The sequence below is a fragment of the Lathyrus oleraceus genome, chromosome 1 (genome assembly GCF_024323335.1).
Source record: "Lathyrus oleraceus cultivar Zhongwan6 chromosome 1, CAAS_Psat_ZW6_1.0, whole genome shotgun sequence".
NCBI lineage: Eukaryota > Viridiplantae > Streptophyta > Magnoliopsida > Fabales > Fabaceae > Lathyrus > Lathyrus oleraceus.
Window position 1 is genome coordinate 249,328,373 of NC_066579.1, and position 15,554 is coordinate 249,343,926.

The window sequence follows — 15,554 nt, forward strand, 5'->3', positions numbered from 1 at the left end:
TCAGATCCTCCCACCGGCGTGGTTTGGATTTCATCAAAAGAGGTTGTGTATCCAGCATGGCAAGCACTTCTTTTTCTTTTTCATCATCATTCTCTTCAATCTCTCTAACCGACAGACTAAGAACTCTTTCCAATGGTAATTCAGGAAACTTTCTTTGCATTGTGCTAGTTACCATTTAATCAATTACTTCCACAGAGTGGTTTGTACACATATCCTCTTTATGTTTCATAGTATCTCGGACATCAATTCTGAGCTCTTCATCATATACCTTTAGGGTCAAGGTACCTCCCTCAATGTCTATCATGCATCTACCTGTTTCTAAGAAAGGTCTGCCCAGAATCAGAGGTATCGCTTCATCTTCTGGCATTTCCAAAATTACAAAATCAACAGGAAAAAAAAATTTATCAACTTTGACCAGAACATCCTCAACTACCCCAAAAGGTCTCTTCACTGAGTGGTCAGCAAATTGAAGTGTCATTCTGGTATCTTGAACATTTCCAATTCCTAGCTTCCTGTAAATAGACAAAGGCATAAGGCTAACACTAGCCCCCAAATCAATCAGTGCCCTTTTAAAAGACCTGTCTCCAATGGTACACGGGATGGTCACAGAACCTCTATCTGGCTTCTTTACTGGAATCTTCATACCCTGCAAAATAGCACTACAAGTTTCAGTTAGTATAACAGGGTCAGTGTCAGTGGTGCGCTTCTTGGAGATGATGTCTTTCATGAATTTCGCATAGATAGGCATCTGCTCGAGTGCCTCAGAGAATGGAATATTGATTTCTAATTTCCTGAACAACTCCATGAATTTCTGAAAAATTTTCTCATCTTGCTTCTTCTTTTTGTTTCTTTGTGGGAATGGAAGCTTAATGATGGGTTTTGGTTCAGGTAGCTTTTCTTGTACCACCGGCAGTGTCACACTTTCTTCCTCAGGTGGTGTCTTGTTTTCTAAGATTTCCAGGTCCACTTCACACAATTTATCTTCTTCTTCATCCTTCTTCTTAATATCTTCAACAGATTTTCCGCTTCTTGTTGTTACCGCACTCACATTATTGTGCTCCCTCGGATTTGTCACTGTTGCACTAGGTAATGCGCCTGGTATTTGGGAATTTGTTATCTGTTGTGCTATCTGACCCAATTGAATCTCCAGATTTTTAATTGATGTATTGGTGCTCTTCTGATTATTCCTGGTTTCTTCCTGAAATTGCATACTCTGAGTTGCCATCTTCTCTATAGCAATCTCCCAATCCGCTTTCTTAGGAACTTGTTGCTGATACGGTTGTTGTTGCGGCTGATATTGTGGTTGGTAAGGTGGTTGTTGTTGTGGAGGTCCTTGATTCTGAATATTACCTTGCTGATCTTTCCAAGAGAAATTAGGATGATTTTTCCACCCCGGATTGTACGTATTTGAGTAGGGATTATTCTGCCTCAGGTAATTTATAACTTGCACCTGTTCTACGGTTGCAACACCATGCATGGTAAAGTATGGTCCACTACAAATCTCACAAATCATAGGCTGAACCGGTTGAACTTGAGCAACAATCTGGGTATCTAAATTCATCGCTTTCATTCTTCTTTCAACCTCAGCTGCAATCTGGTCTTCCATTTTCACTACCTGATTTGCTAGTTTCAAGTCAATTTTACCCTCTCGATGACTCACAGTACGGTCATATAATTCCAAATGCTCATTCGCTGCAATAGCTTCGATGATCTTTTTGATACCGGTTGCTGTTGAAAGATTAGATGAGCCACCAGCAGCTGTGTCAATGAGTTGCTTCGTTTTTATCTTCAGCCCGTTTACAAAATTCTGCATTTGTTCAGTTGCATTCAGATTATGTGTAGGACATGCAACTAAACATCTCTTGAATCTTTTGTATGCATCTCCAAGTGTCTCTCCGTCTTTCTGTTTAAAATTCACAATGTCATACCTCTTACGGATGTACACAGAAGCAGGAAAATACTCGTTCAAAAATGTTGTTTCCATTTGTTGCCAAGTAGTAATGCTTCCTGCGGGTAGGGAATAGAACCATTCCTCAGCATCCTCAGATAATGTGAATGGGAACATGACCAATCTCTTTGCCTCTTCAGAATGCCCATCAATTTTTAATGATGTAGTCATAGTCAGAAACCTCTGCAGATGCTTGTTTGCATCCTCATTGATTTTTCCTGAAAAAGGCTTGCTTTCTACTTGACGGATAGTTGAGGGATGTAGCTGGAAGTGAGCAACATTAACAGGTTGGTTAACAATGGTCAACCGCACTGTTGGGTTGTTCTCTCTGCCATAGTCACCTAAAAGTCTTTCCGCTGGAGGTGGGTCTGCAGCCATGTTAACAGTGTCTGGATGTGAATCTGTGTCTGACTCAGATTTTTCGGAGTGACAAGAGACTGGTGTGCTAGGTGTGGCCTGTTCTTCGGTGTCAGAATGTGCCAATTTCTTTCTTCTAGCTTCTCTGAGCTTTGCGCGCATTTGTTCTCTCTGGTTCTGCGTCAAAATGAAAATCAGCTGAGGCCTTACCTCGCATACACAGATTAGACAGAAATTAGTTATAATAATAATGAAAATAAAATTAACAGTAAATAAAATTTTGGATACAGAGCAACAAAATTCTAATTGAAAATAAATTAATAAACTCTATTATCTTTGGCAGTCCCCGGCAACGGCGCCAAAAACTTGATGGGAAAATAGCAAGTGTACTATTTTTCTCACTGTAGTAATAAAAGGGAAATTCCCCGTTTGTCGATCTCAAGGACTGCTTGACGACACAGAGTTTATAGATTGTTTCAATTAGACAAAAGCCTTTGGTTTTTGTGTTGTGATTAATTATACTACCAATTGCAGATAAATAAAACAAGTAAAAAGGTTGAGCGAAATACAAATGAGAGAAGATTGCTAGGGTTCGGTGAATGAAACTTCTTGTAACAGATATAATTTATGAAGGTTTAGACAATATTCCTGTCCAATTAATTCCGGTCCTCAAGGTTATCTATTCCTAATTCCTTAGTGAAAAGACCTTTAATTATGTAACCTAATTACTATGTCCATAAATAATTAAGTTCATACTCAAGCATTCAAATATCAAGAATTACCGGTCAGATAGAAAATCCCTAGTCCTAGGTTATTTTTACTATCCAAAGTTCTTATCCAGATCAATGAATAATCGCTGTCCAGCTTAAACTATTCATATTAATCATCATTCGTTGGTCCGACGAATAAAGCATAAAGAACAGTAATAAGAACAAATCAATGGAAAAGAAGAAATAATCAATGCATTCATAAACATCAAATCTGTCACATTCAGAATCAGGGTCACCCCCCTAGCAATGGGGGGGTTTAGCTACTCATAATCGAAATAAAAACAAAGATTAACATTGTTATCATTACAGAATTTCGTGAGGAATCAATCTTCAATCGTCGGAAAACTCTTGAACATATGAATCCTTTGATAATCGTAGAGTCTCCAGCTCTCAAAACGCGTCTTTTTTCTCTCTAAATCGTCCAACACCCGGAAAATCGTGTTCTGCCCTCTTAATAGCTATTCAGTTGGACTTTTCCTGATTTTATGCTCCATACGCGTACTGAGCTGTCCCATACGCGTACTGCACGTAAGACAGCCTCTGATACGCGTATTGCCCAGGCTGGTACGCGTATTGCCCAGGATGGTACGCGTACTGCCCAGTCCCATACGCGTATCACCAGAGGCTTGCTATTTTGCTTGATTTTCCATCCCTCTGGTCATATGCGTATGCTACGCGTACTGGGCAGGTCCATACGCGTATCATGTAAGGCCATACGCGTATGGACAGCAGGTTCTCCAAAAAATGTTTTTTCTTCCGTTTTCTTGCTCGGGCTCAATTTTGCATTTGACGTTTGATTCCCTGAGCTTCCAAACTAGTTTTTTACCTGCTAACATACCAAAAAGTGTAAAATATCCTCATGAAACTCATAAGTAACAACACACTTAATATTATAGAATTGAGCTTATATCCAACTAAAAATGCTTCAGTTTACACAGTTTACCTGACTTATTTACAGTTAAATAGTGGAATGTCTAGCATAAATGGTGAATGATCAGCAGCACAGAGCATATATAAGTTAAAACAATAAATTAATGAACCTGTAAAATTAATAGAAATCTTGGTTGTTCCCTAGCTTCGATGCTTGAACACTCCACCACAAACCGGTTGGATTTGTTCTTCACAATTCTTGAGCAGATAGGAAAATAAAAACAAAGAATTAAAATACTATGATCTAATGTAAGGTTAGATCCAGTGAAAGTTACACAATAGTTTCCAGTGTAGAAACTATTGTGAGAAAATTAATTGAATGCCAAAAAAATTAAGCTAACAAAGAAAAAGGAAGTAAAAATGCTAAGGGAATAAACTGATGAAGAAAATATGGAATGCTAGGAAAAAATATAATGTTGTAAAAATAATGCACGGCGTGGAAATATGGAAAGGAGAGGAGAGCTTCAATTGGATCCCTTGAGGTGTATTTATATGCCTCCATAAAGTAACCGTTTTTTCCAAAGTCTCTTCAGTAGGTTTTTCAAAGCGTCAACGAGTCCAGCGGAGAAATAGGTGAGAAGCGCTTCTGTTACGCGCGTCAAAGGCTGAAAAATAGGAGTGGGGGTGTGACGTCCGTCACACCATCTGTTACGCTCGTAACACTAAGCAAAGGGGCGTGACGCTTGTCACACCATGCGTGGCGGTCGTCACAGGCCATTTCCCTTGTAGTTGGCGTGGGCTGGGCTTTAGTGAAATGCTTTTCCTAGAGACTCTTCTTTTTGCACCCCTTTTCTTTCCTTTTCACACATGCTTCAGTTTATGTTACCTGAAATGAATAGAAGGAAAATACCAAGTAATATCGAATAATATAAAATAAATCGAATCAAATAATAATATAATTTAATTAAATCTAGTCAAAAAATGTGATATTATTTCATGTTATCAAACTCCCCCATACTTAGACTTTTGCTTGTCCTCAAGCAAGATACAATGTATAAATCGATTTATAATATTAGCCAGATGAAATTTCAAAACACACATAAATTCGTACTAGGTTGCAAGTTAATCTTGTTTAGAAATAACCTGAGTTTAGTCTTAACATCAACAACTACCGTCACAACATCAAATAACCCCGCCTTATGCAAACCAGTTCGAGTCATGCTATTATAGATAGCCTAGTTCTTTTACTCTTATTTCACCCGTTTTCATTCTAGCGAAATCACATTAAGCCCTTTATCGTTTCGCGCACATAGTGGAGTAACCGGTTAGTGATTCTGATCCCCTTTTAGCTAGAAGCTCTGGTACATAAGTTGGATAACTTCGTTATTTAGTCCATTGCAAATTGCGGGGGATCGGACCGTAGTCCGCCCTACCAAGTTCAACACCAGATACCTGCTGAACCAACTCATAATGGATCTTTCATATTATGCTTTTGTAGGGTCCGGAACCTTTGGATTAAATGATCTGGTAAGGATCACCTAACTTAATTAGTGCATTTCCTGATATTTTATTTATGTTGTTTTGGGAATCATTCACTTATATTCATCGGCTCTCCACGTAGTTTGCTATTAAGATGGTGCCGACTTCTCGTATAAACTACTCGGGGTTACTATAAGACTAAAAGTGCAAGGAATTGGTATAATAGGTGCTTATCCTGATCTAACATGTTGAGGTTTTTAGAGCGTTGAGGTGGTAATAATTTTGTCTTGATTTCACTCAAGTTTTATAAAATGAGCAACCTTTATACTTATCGAGTGTGTTAAGTGTTAAATTTTTGTTATGGCTCAAGAAAATTGAGGGGAATAGATAATACAAATTTTCACACTAGGGACTTGACTTAAAATCAATTATTATTATTAATATTTATATATATATATATATATATATATATATATATATATATATATATATATATTATATATATATATATATATATATATGGAAGGGAAATAACATACTTGAAAGGGAAATAAATATAACGGAAACAAAGTTTTCCCTCCTACACTTAAATGGAACATTGTCCCCAATGTTTCAAAAAAAACAAAAGAAAAGGAAAAAAAAATGGAACCCAAACTCAATTCTGCCTTCCGCCTCTTGTTCTCGGACCCGGTGATCGTTGACGTACGCCTAAGTCATCAAACCTGTGGAGTAAGTCAGTGAACCGCTGGTCGGTTATTGCATTCCTCTCTTGTTGTTGTTGTTGCATCTGGCGTATCAGTTGCATTACTTCTAGATTCTGCGCCTGCATGGTATCAAGCCGTTGGGCCTGATGTTCAATAGCATCCATGATATCATCATTTGTTGCGGGCCTTCTTCTTCGACGACGTCGGGAGGATGGACCAGTTACATCATCGGAAGGATTTTATGGGACCGAATGTTGTTCAGGACCTTGATCGCCGTGCGCCATTTCCTCAAACTCGTCTGGGGGCGGGTTTGCTATGTAGGCTCGGTAGGTTCAGGAGCATTCAGATCATAGATGAATCGGAGAGGGTTAGTGACATCTGTAAGGGCAATGTTGGGCATAACAACGCTTGGGACTGCTTGGTTATTCACCATAAGATAATAATTTCCGCCTACCCTATTTTTGATTAAGCGGCTGGAGCGACAATAGCTTATATCCATAAATAGGGGTGGCAGAGATTGCAAATTTTGAAGTCGGTCCCCTAGATTTAAGCCGAGTGCGCTGGTGGTTATTAATCCTCCAATCACAAAAGGTTGGCGGCCTCTAGCACAAAGGGTACGAATATGGTGAAGTAAGAAAGAAGCGGCGTTTACCTTTATATCCATGGAAAAGACGCAGTGGAGGAAGAATAATTCCTTCGCGTTGACTTTGTTGTTGTTGGGTCTACCAAAAATGGTGTTTTGCAGAATACGGATAAAATACCGGATAGTGGGGTTGTGTATGTGTGAAGCAAGTAGTACATCCCAATTAGTGGTTTCCACACCGGATATTTTTACAAAACGGTTGAATGCGTTTATGTGCCACTGTGAGTTTGGAGGGATTCTTGGGTGGACTTGGTCTCCTTCAGGGAACTGTAGCATGGTACTCAACTGAGTTTGAGTGAGTGCGTACTCGGTGTTGAACATACGGAACTTGGCGACACCGGTTAGGTACTCGTCTTCACCGGTTGGAGTGGTGTATGAATAAGAACTTAAAAATTCTAAGGTGAGTGATGGGTATGTAGGGTGATTTTGTGTGCAAAGAAAGGTTAAATCAGAAAGCCGAAGCATCCATTGCACACCTTGAAGTAATCCTAATTCTTGTAAGCAATTTAAATCAGGATACCTAGTAGATACGACACCTCGTTGTTGGAACCGATCGAACTTCTCCCGTTGATAATTATCATCTTCAGACTGGAAGATAATATTTCCGAATTGTTGGTTCTCTGCCATATTGATAGGTAGGTTGAAAGAAGGAAAGGGGATGAAAATGTATTTGTATAGAATGGTTTATTGGGATGATGTGGTGTAGGAAGAAAGGTATTGTAGGTATTTATAGGAAAAGTTTTGGAATTGGGAAGAGGAGTGGGTGAGAGAAAAATAAATTTGGATGAATGTGAGTGGAATGGAGTAAAGAGGTGGGTTAATGGGGAAAATAAAAAGGTGGGGGGGGGGGGGGGGGGGGGGGGTTAACCGTCGTGTCCCCAACGGTCAGCAATTTTCACAAGGAAACACGCTGTCACGCTCGTGACAGAATGTGTTACGGGCGTCATGGGTTGCGTGGCGACCGTGATGGCTTGTGTGACGCTCGTCACACAGGTGCTTGCAACGGTCACTGGCGCTCGTGACTGCTTACGTGGGTGGCTTCATAAACTGTTTTTATTATTATTATTTTATTTTTATTTTTAGTTTATGTTTATTTTATTTTCTATTGTAATATTTCTGAATTGCCATGCATGCTATTCTACTACACACCATAGTGTATATATATTTTTCTCTAATAGGCAGTGTAAGTAGTAGCATAGTATATATCATCATTGGAAATTTTAGATAATGCATAAATCAAAATAACATTTAATTTAACCAATAATGCCAATAGCTTCATAAAAATAAACATAATGTAATATATGAAAATAAAATAAAATATGCGGAAAATAAATCCTAAGATTAAAAATAATGTCAAACAAAACTATAAATCCTAAGACTAAAATTAGCTAACTCCAATTCTTCTAGCCACTTGTAGGATCTTTCGTTGGAGGGGCAAAGGAATTGACACGGCGGTTCAACTCGAGAAAATGATTTGTCATAGTACTCATGTATTGCAGAATTTCATGTCCCATCATATTTAACTCTTCTCTCATGGCAGCTTGTTCTGACATCAAAGCTTGAATAGCGGTATTATAATCAGTTCCAGGCATATGATGTCTAAGATCAGGTATTGCTGATTCTGCGGACGGGATAGGATGAGGTGGAGAGGCAGCATCATGGTAACCAATTGGTGTCTGCGGATCAGACTCAGCATAAGGAATCTGGTTGCCAAGAATCTCATAATCTTGGATGGTTTCAACAGATCTGACAGGAGAAAGTATTCCATCCAGGTTGTAAAGCCAATTGTTTCGGTCATGGACACTAGTCATCGGACTAGGCATTGTGAATAGGTAAACAACTTGGTTATTAATTACTAATTCAAACTCTTCATGTCCCAGATTTCTGATAAACAAAGTGTTGAAAAGGAAGAGTATGTTCATAGACTCAATGCTACAAAAAGGGTTCAAAGCGAGCATGGGTTGGCGCAATCCAATAGCATTAGCAATCATAGTTATCAATCCTCCTATTTGAATCGGTGCACAGTCATCTTGAATAAGGAGGTCAAAACTCGCCAGCATATAAGTGGCACCATTCACTGGACGGTTCTGGGAAGCACAGAATATTATGAAGAGTTCATCACGTGATACTGTGGTAATGTTTGATCTCTTTCCAAAAAGAGTGTGTGCTAGGATCTTATGGAAATAGCGAAAAGTCGGGTTATGTATGTTTCCAGAGAGAAACTCATGTTCCTCAGGGTCGTCATTTCTCGTCAAACTTCCCCAAAAATGCTCAAGCTCTCTATATTCAAAAAGGTCTTCTTGGCTCATGGTGAATGTATCAAAAGAAGTGGGGAACCCTAAAAGGTTAGTAAACTCTTGAATGTTAAACTGATACTCCATATTGAACATCCTGAATTGAATGAAACCTCGGTTTTTGATACCCATGCGGTCAATATGTGCCATCAGGTTAGAGTTAACTAAAGAAAAGAAAAATAAGAGTTTTAGTCAGGATTTGGCCAAATGCCGAAAGAAGAAAAGAATAAAAATTTAATTAAAATAAAGAATACGAAGAATGAAAACTAAATAAAATCAAAAAAAGAATAATCAAAGAAGAAATAAAAATAAAAAATTTGTGGGTTGTCTCCCACGAAGCGCTTTGTTTAATGTCGCAAGCTCGACATAAAACTATTAAATGTTAATCTATAAATTCTGAAGACATTACGTCTAAGTGCAGGACTTGTGAGTCTTCATTGTTCTCGGCATAATGATAATGTTTTAGACGCTGCCCGTTTACGATAAATGGTTCAATAGATTTTCCTTTAATTTCTACAGCTCCACTGGGAAAGACATTGGTGATTTGGAAAGGGCCTGACCATCTAGATCGTAGCTTTCCTGGGAATAACTTAAGTCTAGAGTTAAACAATAGGACTATATTGCCTTGTTTGAAAGTTTTTCTTGATATACGTTTATCATGCCATTTTTTCGTTCTTTCCTTGTAGATTCTGGCATTTTCGTAAGCGTCTTGTCTAAGTTCCTCTAATTCGTTTATATCAAGAATTCGCTTTTCACCGGCGGCCTTATAGTTTAAGTTTAAATTTTTAATAGCCCAATAGGCCTTATGTTCTAATTCTACCGGGAGGTGGCAAGATTTACCACAAATAAGCTTAAATGGGGTTGTTCCTATGGGAGTTTTGTAAGCGGTTCGATAAGCCCATAAAGCTTCAGGTAATTTTGATGACCAGTCTTTTCTTGATGTAGCGAATGTTTTTTCCAATATCTGTTTAATTTCTCTATTAGACACTTCCACTTGTCCACTAGTTTGAGGGTGGTAAGGTGTTGCTACTCGATGTTTTACACCATACTTAAACAATAATTTTTCGAGTATCCTAGAAGAGAAATGCGATCCACCGTCACTGACGACTATTCTTGGGACACCAAATCTTGGAAAGATTATATTTTTAAAGAGTCTAATTAATACTCGTGTGTCGTTTCTTGGAGAAGTTATAGCTTCAATCCATTTTGATACGTAGTCAACTGCTACGAGTATGTACTTGTTACCAAAAGAAGGTGGGAAAGGTCCCATGAAATCTATTCCCCACACATCGAAAATTTCTACTTCCAAAATGCCTTTTGTGGCATTTCGTCACGTCTAGATATGTTTCCTGTGCGTTGACACCTATCGCATTTCTTGACAGCGGTGTGTACATCCTTCCATATGCTTGGCCAATAAAGATTGACTTATAGGATCTTTGAGCAGGTTTTGGATGTACTTGCATGTCCACCATAAGGAGCGGAATGACAATGTTGGATTATACTTTCTACCTCTTCTTCGGGTATACAGCGACGGAAAATACCATCGGGGCCTCTTTTGAAAAGTAAAGGGTCGTCCCAATAATAATGTTTTATGTCATGGAAGAATCGTTTCTTTTGTTGGTATGATAAATCAAATGGAACCACTCCGGCAGCTAAATAATTGACGAAATCAGCGTACCATGGTGTAACGCATATAGCCAAGGTGGTCTCTACCTGTTCATCAGCTCTATTTTCTTCCAACTTAGCTATAAGTTTATCGTACAAGAAATCATCGTTGATAGAGGTTCTTTCTGGTTCCAGGTTTTCAAGTCTAGAGAGGTGATCTGCTACTATGTTTTCAGTTCCTTTTTTATTTTTGATTTCTAAATCAAATTCTTGTAGCAACAAAATCCACCTTAGGAGTCTAGGTTTAGCGTCCTTTTTTGTTAAGAGGTACTTAATGGCAGCGTGATCAGTGTAAACTATTATTTTAGCTCCGACCAAGTAGGAACGAAATTTATCTAGTGCAAATACTACTGCTAAAAGTTCTTTCTCGGTCGTGGCGTAATTCATTTGCACTTCATCTAGAGTTCTACTCGTATAATATATGACGTGAAGTTTTTTATCCTTTCGTTGTCCTAAAACAGCGCCTACGGCGTAGTCACTTGCGTCACACATTATTTCGAATGGTTCATTCCAATCTGGGGTCTGCATTATGGGTGCGGAGATCAATGCTTGTTTAAGTGTTTGAAATGCTTCTAAGCATTTATTGTCGAAGATGAATTCAGCATCTTTCATTAATAGTCCGGTTAAAGGTTTAGTTATTTTAGAGAAATCTTTAATGAATCGTCGGTAAAAACCGGCATGTCCTAAGAAGCTTCGTATTTCTCTCACAGTTTTCGGAGGTTGAAGGTTTTTGATTACTTCTATTTTGGCTTTGTCTACTTCAATTCCTCTATTTGATATGATGTGTCCTAAAACAATTCCTTCTTGTACCATAAAGTGACATTTTTCCCAATTAAGTACTAGGTTTACTTTTACACATCGTTCTAGAACTCTTTCTAGGTTTTCAAGGCATTCTTCAAAACTTTGTCCGCATACGGAAAAGTCATCCACAAAGACTTCCATGATGTTTTCGAGAAAATCGGCGAATATTGCCATCATGCACCTTTGGAAGGTTGCATGAGCATTGCACAAGCCAAACGGCATTCGTCGATAAGCGAAGGTACCAAAAGGACATGTGAACGTTGTTTTTTCTTGGTCATCAAGATGAATCGGTATTTGAAAGAAGCCTGAGTAACCGTCTAGATAGCAGAAATGAGAATGCTTGGCTAATCGTTCTAACATCTGGTCTATGAATGGTAAAGGAAAATGATCTTTTCGGGTTGCTTTGTTTAGCTTTCTATAATCAATGCACATTCTCCATCCCGATTCAATTCGTTTGGTTATAGTTTCTCCTTTTTCATTTTCGATCACTGTTATACCTCCTTTCTTTGGTACTACGTGTACAGGACTAACCCATTTGCTATCGGATATAGGATATATGATACCTGCCTCTAATAACTTCGTTACTTCCTTCTTCACTACCTCACTCAGGATCGGGTTTAGTCTCCTCTGATGTTCCCTAGAAGTTTTACAGTCTTCTTCTAGCATGATGCGGTGCATACAAATAGAAGGACTTATCCCTTTGAGATCGTTGATGTTGTATCCTAGTGCGGTTGGATATTTTCTTAAGATATGTAGGAGTTTTCGGTTTCGAGTTTTCCTAGGTCTGCATTGACTATTACGGGTCGTTCAAGTTCTAAGTCTAGGAATTCATATCTCAGATTTTTGGGAAGTGTTTTCAGGTTGAGGGTTTGTTTCTTAAGGCATTGCGTAGGATCTGATGTTATTGCTAAACATTGATTCAGTCTGTCTTCTACACGATAGTCGGGCAAATCGTCATTTTCTAATTCTGTTTCTTCTATGCATTCATCGATGATATCCATGAAGTAACATGTGTCTTCTATTGCAGGTGCTTTCAAAAGTTTGGAAAGAATAAACTCAATTTTCTCTTCTCCGACTTCGAAAGTGAGTCGTCCTCGTTTTACGTCTATGATAGCACCGGCGGTTGCTAAGAAGGGTCTTCCAAGTATAATGGGTGTAACTTCATCTTCTCTTATGTCCATAATTATAAAATCGGTGGGAATGTAGAATTGACCTATGCGCACGGGAATGTTTTCAAGAATTCCTACGGGATATCTAACGGAACGATCTGCTAATTGCACAGACATTTTAGTTGGTCTTAATTCTCCCATTTCAAGTCTCTCGCATATGGACAAGGGCATAACACTAATACCGGCTCCTAAATCGCATAAAGCTTTGTCTATAACAAATTTTCCTATATGACAGGGTATAGAGAAACTACCAGGGTCTTTAAGTTTAGGAGGCATGTTCTGGATTATTGCGCTACACTCAGCAGTGAGTGTAACGGTTTCGCTCTCTTCAAGTTTCCTTTTATTAGATAGAATTTCTTTTAAGAACTTAGCATATGAAGGCATCTGTGTAATAGCTTCTGTAAAAGGAATGGTGACGTTTAATTGTTTCAGTAGGTCAACAAATTTTTTAAATTGGCCCGCGTCTTTGGTTTTAATTAGCCTCTAAGGATAAGGGATAGGTGGTTTGTAAGGCGGCGGAGGTACATAAGGTTCCTTGTTTTCTACGGTTTCCTTATTACACTCTTCCTTTTCCTTAGGTTTACTTTCTTCCTCAGTTGACTTTTTAGAGTTTTGGTTATCAATCCTTGGGTCAGACGGTCCTTCCACCTCTGTTCCACTTCTTAATATAATTGCATGAGCGTGGCTTTTCGGATTTGGTTGGGGCTGTCCAGGAAAGGTACCAGTTGGGGCAGCAGTAGGCGCTTGTTGTTGAGCTACTTGCGAGATTTGTGTTTCCAGCATTTTGTTATGGGTAGCCAGGGCATCTACTTTACTTGCTAGTTGTTTAATTTGTTCGTTAGTGTGTACATTCTGGTTTAAGAACTCTTTATTGGTTTGCTGTTGAGAAGCTATGAAGTTCTCCATCATGATTTCCATGTTGGATTTTCTAGGAACGTTATTGTTAGGTGTAGATGGGGTCGGCTTTTGATATCCAGGAGGTATAGCTGGGGCTTGACTGGGAGCTTGTCCTGGTGCGTATAAAGCGTTGTTACTCTTATATGAAAAATTAGGATGGTTCTTCCAGTTTGAGTTATAGGTATGCGAGTAAGGATTTCCTTGAGCATGGTTCACCTGCTCTGCTTGGATTCCTGTTAGGAGTTGACAATCTATAGGAGTGTGACCTTGAAAACCACGGTGGCTGGAGGTGATACATTTAAACTTTCAATTTTCTGGGAAAGAGCCTCCACTTTTGCATTAACATGATCAAGGCTACTTATCTCGTACATGCCAGTTTTCGTTTGAGGTTTTTCTACCATTGTTCGGTCACTTCCCCACTGATAATGGTTTTGGGCCATGCTCTCAATAAGTTGATAAGCGTCAGCGTAAGGTTTATCCATAAGTGCACCACCTGCGGCGGCGTCTATTGTTAATCTTGTGTTGTACAAGAGACCATTATAGAAGGTGTGAATTACTAACTAGTCCTCTAAACCATGGTGTGGGCAAAGTCTCATCATGTCTTTGTATCTTTCCCATGCTTCGAAGAGAGACTCGTTATCTTTCTGCTTAAATCCATTTATCTGGGCTCTTAACATAGCTGTTTTGCTTGGAGGAAAATATCGGGCAAGAAAGACTTTCTTCAACTCATTCCATGTGGTGACTGAGTTGGAAGGAAGAGACTGAAGCCATCTTCTAGCTTTATCTCTTAACGAGAAAGGAAAGAGACGAATTCGAATTGCCTCTGAAGTGACACCATTAGCTTTAACAGTATCAGCGTATTCAACAAATACGGATAAATGAAGGTTTGGATCCTCGGTAGGATTTCCAGAAAATTGGTTCTGTTACACTGCCTGCAACAGTGAAGGTTTAAGTTCGAAGTTGTTTGCTTCGATTGCGGGTGGAGCAATACTCGAATGCGGCTCATCTTGCGATGGAGCAGCATAATCTCAAAGAGCACGAGCTGGTTCTTCCATCTCGGGTATCGGCGAAGGAAGAAGATTTTTGAGATCAGGAATTTCGATTGGAGGAAGATTGTTTGCAACACGATACTCCCGAATTCGTCGTAAGACTCGAAGATATCGTTCAACGTCGTTGATTCGTAAGTAATACAGTTCGCCTTGTGAGCGAGTGTGTGGCATACAAATCAACGAAAGACAAAAGGAAAAATAAAATTTGCCTTAGTCTCTACAGCGTAACAGAAGAGTTACGATATCGACTAAATAAAAGTCCCCGGCAACGGCGCCAAAAACTTGATCGCGACTTTATGAGTCTATTGGGGTATTAACTGCAAGTGCACAGTCTAATCACGTAGTTTTAAAAGATATCGATCCCACAGGGACTTAATGAATCGATATACCGTTTTTCTAGGGTTACTTCGTAAAGCTAAGGCGGATGATACTTTGATGATTAGGGGGAAAAGTAGAACTAAAATTGGATCTAGATTAAATATCAAATAACGCGGATATCGGTATGTAGTTCGTCGTAATTAGGGAATCAAATCTTCGTTGGTTTCTTAGTTTTAAAATAAGTCTTCTCAGTAGACACTATTGATTAAAAGTCTTTTCTCAAACTCTCGCTCTGTTGAATCAGACTATGATTTTACCTTAACGTACGCTCTCACTATTTAGTTAAAACTAAAATCACTTTTTGAAAACAATAGAATCTATAGAAACTCTTTTTATTAAAATACTAACCGTTTAAACACCCTCGTCTCAAACTCTCGCTCTATTGACTTAGATTATATGATTAAACTTAAATGCTTAACTCTCGTCCTCACACTTAACCTTTAAAAATACTTTTTGAAAATGATTAGAATTTAATTAACTCTAAAAATTGCTTTCGCCCTGATTTAAAGTTAATGTCCAATTTACACTGT

General features: G+C 38.7%; 1 non-coding gene across 1 annotated transcript; it reads left to right on the forward strand.

Annotated features, from left to right (window-relative positions):
- The first annotated feature begins 14,167 nt into the window (after positions 1-14,167).
- LOC127116046 (small nucleolar RNA R71) lies at positions 14,168-14,274 on the forward strand. Its single transcript, XR_007801034.1, has one exon. It is a non-coding gene; the product is annotated as a small nucleolar RNA R71 (small nucleolar RNA).
- Positions 14,275-15,554: the final 1,280 nt, after the last annotated feature.